The sequence below is a fragment of the Lemur catta genome, chromosome 9 (genome assembly GCF_020740605.2).
Source record: "Lemur catta isolate mLemCat1 chromosome 9, mLemCat1.pri, whole genome shotgun sequence".
Taxonomy (NCBI): domain Eukaryota; kingdom Metazoa; phylum Chordata; class Mammalia; order Primates; family Lemuridae; genus Lemur; species Lemur catta.
The window spans coordinates 82,445,982-82,456,024 of NC_059136.1; positions in this window are offsets into that span (position 1 = coordinate 82,445,982).

Below are 10,043 nucleotides of genomic sequence, written 5' to 3' on the forward strand. Positions count from 1 at the left end.
AGGGTATTTTATATTGTCTCTGCATATTTTGTGAGTGAAACAAACTGCCCTTGTTCTGGACTATGTTTTCAAGGATGTTTGGATGGCAAACAACCTTGGAAGATAGTGATAGTGTATCCCCACAGACATAGGGTGTGGAATAATAGACACTAGAGACTCAGAGGGTAGAAGAATGGGAAGGGGGTGAGGGATGAGAAATTATTAATGGGTACAATGTATACTATTGGGTAATGGCTAGACAAAAAGCCCAGACTTCACCACTATGCAACATATCCAAGTAACAAAACTGCACTTGTACCCCCTAAATCTACACACACACACACACACACACACACACACACGAGATAGTGTCCCCCTTCAGAAGTAGGAGCAAATTTGCTTACTGTCTTTGAAGACAGAGCAAAACGCAGACATACTCACTGCCCATTATAAATTATAAAAGGTTCCAGTTCCCTACCCTCCTGTAATACAGTCCTCTGTGTGCACTGGAGTCATCTGACCCTTTTTGCATTGCCCTGTGGAATTGAGACTTGAAGAACTACTACCAAAATGCCGGTAGTCTAGTTGTTGCTGTTGCTGTAATAAACTGCCCGACAGCTCTGACCCAGGATTCTGGTGTCTTCAGCCAGCAACTATGAAACTGTGGCAGGCTGCCTTGGTAACTTGACAATAGTTTTCTTATAGACAACCTACAGCTGGATTTTGTTGTAGTGTTGTCTTCATTTTGTTTGTTTGTTTTTATCCAATCTGATAAACTGTGCTTCTTAATGGAGTCTTTAGACTATGTGCATTTAATGTAATTATCAACATGCCTGGATTTAAATTTACCATCATTTTCCTTCTACCTCAAGAGCTTCCTTTAACAATTCTTGGGGTGCAGGTCTGTTGGTTATAAGTTTTCTCTGCTTTTTTTGGTCTGAAAAAGTATTTCACCTTCATTTTTAAAGGATTTTTTGGGGGGAGGGGGCATAGAATTCAGGTTGGCAGTTCTTTCTTTCAGTAAAGAAGTCCCTACATTGTTTTTCTAATTTGCATAGATTCTGATGCAAAGTCTGCTGTCATTCTTTGTTCATCCTTAAGTAATATCTTTTTATTTTTCTGGTTGGCTTTAAATATTTATCTCTACTTTTGAGCAATTTAATTATGATGTCCTTGGATGGGGCTGAGACTCCAATTACACCACTATATTAGACCACTTCATATTGTCCCAGAGCTCACTGATACCCTTGTCAATTTTTTTCAGTCTCTTTCTTTCCTTTGCTTCATTTTGTAATGTTTCGTTGCATTATGCTGCAGTACCTAATTGACTATTTATACCACTCAGAGTATTTTTTATTTCGGAGAGTGCATTGGTCATTTCCAAAATATCTTTGTGTCTTTTGTATATCTTCTATTTCTCCCCCCCTAATTTTCATGTTTTTCTCTACCTTCTGTATCACACCAAGCATATCTATAATAACCATTGTAACATATTTATCTGTTAATTCCATTGTTGCTGACATTTCTGGGTCTGTTTCTATGAATTGATTTTTATTTTGGTTATAGGTCATATTTCTTGCTTTTCTGCATGCCTATTCATGTTGTTTTTTTTTTTTACTGGATGCCAAAAATTGTGAATTTTATGTTCTTGAGTGCTGGATTTTGTTGTATTCCACTAAAAATTATTGAACTTTGTCCTGGTATGCAATTACTTAGGATAGGTCTGACACCTGCTTTTTTTTTTTATGTCAGCGTATTATGGGGGTACAAAAGTTTAGGTTACGTATATTGCCCTTGCCTCCCTTGCTCCCTCCGGAGTCAGAGCTTCAAACGTGTCCATCCCCTAGACGGTGCGCATCATACTCATTATGTATGTATACACCCATCCCCTGCCCCCCTATCTGCCTGACACCTGATTAATGTTATTCCTATATGTGCACTTAGGTGTTGATCAGTGAAACCAATTTGATGGTGAGTACATGTGGTGCTTATTTTTCCATTCTTGGGATACTTCACTTAGTAGAATGGGTTCCAGCTCTACCCAGGAAAGTACAAGAGGTGCTATATCATCATTGTTTCTTATAGCTGAGTAGTACTCCATGGTATACATATACCACATTTTATTTATTTTATTTTATTTTATTTTATTTTATTGAGACAGAGTCTCACTCTGTTGCCCGGGCTAGAGTGCTGTGGCATCAGCCTAGCTCACGGCAACCTCAAACTCCTGGGCTAAAGCAATCCTTCTGCCTCAGTCTCCCAAGTAGCTGGGACTACAGGCATGTGCCACCATGCCTGGTTAATTTTTTCTATATATTTTTAGTTGTCCAGTTAATTTCTTTCTATTTTTTTTTTTTTTAGTAGAGATGGGGTCTCACTCTTGCTCAGGCTGGTCTTGAACTCCTGAGCTCAAACGATCCGCCCGCCTCGGCCTCCCAGAGTGCTAGGATTACAGGCGTGAGCCATCATGCTCAGCCAATATACCACATTTTATTAATCCAGTCATGTATTGATGAGCACTTGGATTGTTTCCACATCTTTGCAATTGTGAATTGTGCTGCTGTAAACATTCGAGTGCAGACTGACACCTGCTTTTGAGGCTTGCTTTTAAGCTTTGTTAGGGCAGGTCCAGAGCAACCTTTAAATTAGGGCATGACTCTGGCTGACAAGTTTAAGGTGTTGTCATGCCAGTGTCCCTCAGTAGATGAACTTTGCCTTGGGTAACCATCTAAAAACCTTACAAAGTCTATTATTCTACTGACCTATCCCTAAGAAATGATTTGGGAGAAAAAAAAAATCTCCAAAACCTTTGTTCACTTAGGGGCTGGGGTTGTTAGGTCTGTGGTCAGAGACAGCCAGCCTCTGGCCAGGGGGTGAGGTCAGAAGTGCACAAGCAGCATTATCTGCCTGGTCCTTATCAATTCTAGTGGGGTCCTCTCAGTCTGAGCCCACACCTCCAGCAAGCTGCATACCTGGTTCTTAAACATATTCTTGTTATAATTCAAAGTCTTGTGCATATCTTACAAAATGACACAATTTGCCAAGTGATCACTTAGGGGAACTTTCAATATGACCAAAATTGTCCATCTTAGGAGCAACTTAAAAGAGCAAAGAAAAAGGGGGAGCAACAAATATTTAATATTCAATGATGAGCCATTATGACCCATATGAAGAACCTTAGCATTTAGGATACTGCAGAGGAGCTGTGATCCCAACCTCCCTACACAGCTAGTACATATATTACTAAGTCCTTTAGATGCAAACTCGGCCTTAAAGAGTCCACTGGGGCTGGATGCAGTGGCTCACACCTGTAATCCCAGCACATTGGGAGGCCAAGGGGGGAGGATCACTTGAGCTCAGGAGTTTGAGACCACCCTAAGCAACACAGCAAGACCCTGTCTCTACAAAAAGTTTGTAAAAATTAGCCAGGCATAGTGGTGAGCACCTGTAGTCCCAGCTACTCAGGAGGCTGAAGGAGGAGGATCACTTGGGCCCAGGAATTTGAGGTTGCAATGAGCTCTGACAACACCATTGCACTCTAGCTCCGGCAACAGAGAGAGACCCTGTCTCAAAACAAGAAAGAAAGAGAGAGAGAGAGAGAATGAATGAATGAAAGAAAAAAAGAAAGAAATAGCTCCCCTAACAGCCTTATAGCATTTGTCCAAACATTCTGAAAAAGTCTTAGAACAAAAATAGAGTAAGACCCTAAACAAGTGAATGTTTTTCAAAGCAAACAACTGGATGGCCCCACATACTCCACTTGCCTCCCAAAAAAATGCTCATGGATAAGGATACTTGCTGCTACTATGAACAGAAGGGACGCTGGAAAACCAACTGTCTCACTCTTGGCAAGGAACAATCTGACAGATAATGAGAAGGCTCCAAGGGAGAAGTTTTAGCACCCAACTTCCAATTCATCCCTTAAAACTTGATCATTAACTGTTCTGTGAAACTCTCAGAGTTACAGGTATTACACTTTCAACAACAGCCCTGCCACTAGGTTCATCCCTTGTCTTTGGAGTCAGAGAGAACCCAACAGGTGGACATCTCCAACTTCCTCAACACTCCCTATATCCCAGCACGGTTGTCACAAAAGGAAACAGGCGTCAAAAAAAAAAAAAAAAAACCTGCAATTTTTTTTCAGCAAAAATGCTCATTTTCTAGGGCATGATCTGTCTCAGGCAAGTCTCTTCCTCTGACTGACTGACTATAGGCCACCCAGACCCTCCCTAGCCTCACCACTGAAAATCGATTGCTGTGTCTCATGAGGGATTGTGGACATAGCTCCCCATTTCTCCAAAAGTACTTCTTCTTTAGGACCTGACTAAATCCTTGGTGACAGACCCCCTCTTTCCTGGGAGCACAAGCAAGAACAGGCATTTTACACACGAGAGCTAGCTCTTCAACAACCCCTGTCCCTGCTTGGTCTAACTTACCGTTAACTCTTCTCCACATTTGTTCATAAATGATCTGCTCGGGTCCTTGGTGTTTTAACTCAGCTACATGAAAACCACCCATAACTCACTGTAATGTCCCCACTCCCTACTCCAGTGGCAAAGACCTATCCACATTGTCAACTGGTGGAGGTTTCTGCTCACATAGTTTTGGGATCTTCCTTAAACCCAGTGGTTCCCCAAGCTGTGCAATCTTTGCTACTTAATGAAACGCACAACATTTCTAGCTGAGCCATCTTATATTCTATGAAATAGTTCACACTCTACTTACCTGGCAAGAGAGATACTCTGATCACAAAGGTGGCTGAGACTTATCCATGGCACACCGTGGATGTGCTGACCTCTGGGATTTCCACAAATGTGGGAATCTTGACTGCATTGAAAAAATAAAGAAAGAAAAGGAAAAAAATATTGTTACTTTCTCCTATACGTATCTTTATCCCATTGCTGTAGTTCTTTGAACCCTGTTGTGCTCCTTCCATCCCAGAAGAAGGGAAAATGCCAAACTGGCATTTGTCCAAGAATCATCCATGCCCCATGCAGACTTACTAGAAATACCTTTGAACAGTCTACACTTGACCTTGATTGTTGATGGGTCAGATCTGCAGACAAACAAGAAATGATCAGGCTGACTTTGCCATAACAGATCTCAAGTCACCCTCAGAATATGATTCCTTATGGTCCAGATGGCAGAACTGATTGTTGTCCCTGGAGCAGCCAACCAGCTGGAGAGAAAAGAGTTAATATGCACACATAGTAGATGCGTCTTGAGGTCATGGGTAAAGTCTGGGTGCTCTGGAAACAGTGCACCAAGGTCAAGGAATGTCAAAATATCCTAAAGCTACTAAAGAAATAGGTAGCTGCTAGGGTGATCAGGATGCTAAAAGAAATGCCCTGTCCAATCACTTACCCTAAGCAGGGGCCCTTACAAAAGTACTAGCTCACCAAGATAACCAAAAAAATCACCACCATGGAGGGGTTAAAACAGCCAGTATGGAATGCTAAAAAATTGAGCCCCAATATCAGAGAAAAAGTGCAGAGACAGACCTGGAGGTAAATTATTAATACCTCAAGATTCTCTCTGGTGTTCCCAGGATGGCTTCTTGGAAGCACCAGAGCCTCTCCGGTGGAGGGGACCTTGCTGACATCACAGGTGGGCCAAGTCACCATTGCAAGGACACACTGGCTGCCATTCTAACCCACACTGATTCTGTCACCAAGGATGTCTCGCCTGCCATCAGTATACTACCGGCAAAAGAAAAACCATTAAGGGCAGGTGTGGACAGGAACCAAAACCTCCAGGCCCATTTGAACTCTTCCAAATGGGCTTCAGAGAATTACCTGCTGCGATGGGGCATGAGCATGTGTTCTGCTTGTTGCTTGCCTTCTTCACGGTGCACCAAAAATTCCCCTATCACAGAGCTGAGCCTCTGTCGGGACACTACAGAGTACATGCCATGGGATTCCATTTATATGAAGTTAGAGAACAGGCAAAGCCCCACCTGTGGGGGAAGAAAAAAACAGAACAGTTGCTGGGGGAGAGGCTGGGGGATCAGGGATTACTGGGGAAGAGGTTTGAAGGACTTTCAGGGTGCTATATTCTATATTTTGATAGGGATTGAGGCTACACTGATTTATGCAACTGTCAAAATTTATGGTACAGCTGTGTGCATTTCACATTATGTCAATTTTACCTTTAAAACAAAAGAACCATAAATGCTGACTGTTTGTTGATGATGTGCATGCTGAAGTTCTTGAGGGATAAATATATTTGTGTCTGCAGTGACTTTCTACTGCTCCGTCCATGAAAACTTGCAAGTAAAGATATAAGGATACTTCATCTTAACAAGTGTCCCTTTCAAGATCTGGTAACTGTTGACGCTCCAACCTCCAACAAGCACCTCCTCCACTGCAGTTCTATGAATCAGCCAAGCTCCTCCCAGGCTCGGTGTCCCGTGGCTTGGATACCACTTGCTGTCATTTCCTTCGCTAATTTCCACAGATCTTTCCAATTTTGTAGGTCAGGAGAACCCTCGTGTCCTCCTAGCCTAGGTTGGGGCATGCACCTCTTCTCTTCCACTGCAACTTTATCTTGTACTTTCTTCCTCACACCAGAGTTCGTAGGGACACATTCATCACGTGCAGATCTCCCTCATTAGACTGCTACGGGCAACAAGGCAGGTTCACTCAATTGTATTTCCTGTACCTGGCTTGGTGCCTGGCCCATCAATAGCTAGGTAGTTAAATTTCTGGGTTTTTTTTTGAGACAGTCTCACTCTATTGCCTGGGCTAGAGTGCCATGGCATCAGCCTTGCTCACAGCAACCTCAAACTCCTGGGCTCAAGCGATCCTCCTGCCTCAGCCTCCCGAGTAGCTGAGACTACAGGCATGCACCACCATGCCCGGCTAATTTTCCTATATATATCTTTAGCTGTCCATATAATTTCTTTCTATTTTTAGTAGAGACGGGGTCTCGCTCTTGCTCAGGCTGGTCTTGAACTCCTGAGCTCAAACAATCCACCCGCCTCCCAGAGTGCTAGGATTACAGGCGTGAGCCACCACGCCCAGCTGTTAGTTAAAATTTTTTGTGATGTAAATGACTAAAGGCAAATTAGAATAAGATACCACTTTTCACTTTTCATCTGAAAGATGGGCAGCTTTAAAAAAAAGTCGGCAACATCCAGTATTAGGTGAGGGCATGGAGAAGCAGGGCACTTGCACGCATTGCTGGAAGAGGTATAAATCGGTATGATTAAAGTACCTGTTAAAATGTTCAGTGTTTATACCTGTTATCCAGCAGTTTCACACCTGGGTATTTTTTCTACAAGGCACAGTAGCACAAATATGTTTCTGTGTAACAGTGTTCCCAGAAGTGGCTCAACGTTGAAAAACTGGCAATAATTTAAATACCTTTCAAGGGGACGCTGATAAATTAAAGCACATTCATAAACTGAAATTCTGTATCATACAGCCATTATAAGGAATAAAGTTAATCCTAATATACTGATAGGGAACTGCTGACTAGTAGATATTAAGTGAGAAAATTGCAGACAAATATTAAGTATAATTCCATTTTGTTTTTTAAAAAGTCCTACATAATCTTATACAATTTAAAAGTACAGTATTCTTTTAAAAAGGAATGGGAGGCCTGGCGCAGTGGCTCATGCTTGTAATCCTAGACCTCTGGGAGGTCGAGACGGGAGGATTGCTCGAGGTCAGGAGTTCAAGACCAGCCTGAGCAAGAGTGAGACGCCGTCTCTACTAGAAATAGAAAGAAATTATATGGACAGCTAAAATATATATAGAAAACTTAGCCGGGCATGGTGGTGCATGCCTGTAATCCCAGCTACTGGGGAGGCTGAGGCAGGAGGACTGCTTGAGCCCAGGAGTTTGAGGTTGCTGTGAGCGAGGCTGATGCCACGGCACTCACTCTAGCCTGGGCAACAGAGTGAGACTCTGTCTCAAAAAAAAAAAAAAAAAAAGGAATGCGGGTAGAGAGTGAACCAAACTTTTAATTAGGACTATTTCCCTAGAGCAGGGATGTGTCGGAGCAGAGTCTTCCACTTTTATTTCACCTATTTCTTGAAGCTATTTAAACAAGCAAGTCTTACAATTTTAAAAAATATTTTAAAATACATTTTGGGCCGGGCGAGGTGGCTCACGCCTGTAATCCTAGCTCTGGGAGGCCGAGGCGGGTGGATCGCTCGAGGTCAGGAGTTCGAGACCAGCCTGAGCAAGAGTGAGACCCCGTCTCTACTAAAAATAGAAAGAAATTATCTGGCCAACTAAAAATATATATACAAAAAAATTAGCCGGGCATGGTGGCACATGCCTGTAGTCCCAGCTACTCGGGAGGCTGAGGCAGTAGGATCGCTTAAGCCCAGGAGTTTGAGGTTGCTGTGAGCTAGGCTGACGCCATGGCACTCACTCTAGCCCGGGCAACAAAGTGAGACTCTGTCTCAAAAAAAAAAAAAAAATACATTTTGATCTGCAAGAAACGAAACTCTAGATTCTTTGCAGAACAAATCTCTAAGATGAGGTTCATGTTGCTTCCGCTAAAATAAAGCTACAACCCTGGAGTACACTAAAAACTGACCTCGTGTGGACCTAACACCCACGGACCACCATGCGCGTGCTCGCCCTTTCTTAAATCCTACCGGTGAGGTCCGGGAGGAAGGAAGAAAATGGAAGTGGGTCGTGGGAGTCCTGGGGTGAGCATGCCTCCGGAAGGAAGCCGACGGCAGAATTTATTCTGCTTTTCCAAGGAAAGGATCCTTCCCCCAGAGGTGCCTGGCGCTCGGGACTGGATTGGACGGGTACTGCTCCCTTCTTCAACCTGTTGGCGCAGATCTTATTATCTCAAGGCAAAGAGAAGAGGAAACCCTAAGCTCCTGAGCTCATTTGGGTTGAGAAAATAACGTGCCACCTCTCATCTCGGATCCGCCTTGAGACTGCGAAACCGGGCTGGGCCCAGACAGCTCCGGCCCGCCCAGTGCCGGAGGGCGAGGTGACCGCGCGCGACCCGGGGCTGCACGTGGACGCGGGGACAGGCGGCGGGGCACGCACCGCCGGCTCCCTCCAAAGCCTCGCAGTCCGGCTCTTTCCTCTCCCCTCCGGCCCCGCCGCAGCGGGCTGAGGCTGCAGGGCCGGGTCCCCGGCACGGAGAAGGGGGCGCCTGCCCGGCCACCCCCGCTCTGGAAGGTCGGGGAGGTGTCAGACGTGGCCACGCTCGGCCGCCAGCCTCCGTCCCCCGCCAGCTTTCGGAACTTAGGCGGCGTCTCTCAGCCGGTGGATGTCTCCTCCCTCCCTCTCCCCGCCAAGCCTGGGCCAGGCCGGGGTGCGGCTTTGCGCCTCTTCCTCTAACCCCGCGGCCGCGCCCCAGGCTAGTCGCTCTCCGCACGGAGCTAAGGTGCGCGGAGCTCCGCCACGCTCACCCCGCAGAACTGCGGTTTCCGCACCCTCGGCGCTGCATCTGTGAATGTGAATGGGCCTAAGCGCTCCCTCTTCTCCCTAATGTCCCACTCAGAATAAAAATGCGGTCTTTGAGCTCCCAGTAAGGGTATGGACCTTGGTGTTCAGAGGCCCGCGCGTCCCAGGTCTCTAGCCTTCCCCCGGGAAGTGACAGCTGGGGCGGTGCAGGACGCCCGCTCTCGGCGGTTGAAATCCATTTAAGGAGTAGAAGCCCCTGAGAGGGCAAAACTACCACCTTTAACGTCGGGGACGCCGGGCCCACCGCGCCCAGATGCACCCACCCGGGATCCGCGAGGCGCCGCTTCCGAGCCCTCAGGGCGGCGCCCGGCTTCTCGCCAGGTGTCAGGGACAAACGCCCCCCGGGTCCTAGGTTGGGTTTGATGCCGCCTTCGGGCAAGCTCGGCTCTTGAAAACTGGAAGCCGAGAGGCAGGAGCTCGACCTCTGGACTCGGGTCCCGGCCTTGCGGGCCCCTGTTCAGGGCGGGTGCGCCCGCGGAGGGCTTGTCTGGGGACCCCAGGTAGCACACGTGCGCAGCTTTTCGCTCCCCGACCCGACACGCCTGGCGCGGCAGCAGTGCCCGCCCTAGCAAGCCTGCGGCGAGCGCTCTCCACCGAGGTCCCGGGGAAGGGCTGGCGAAC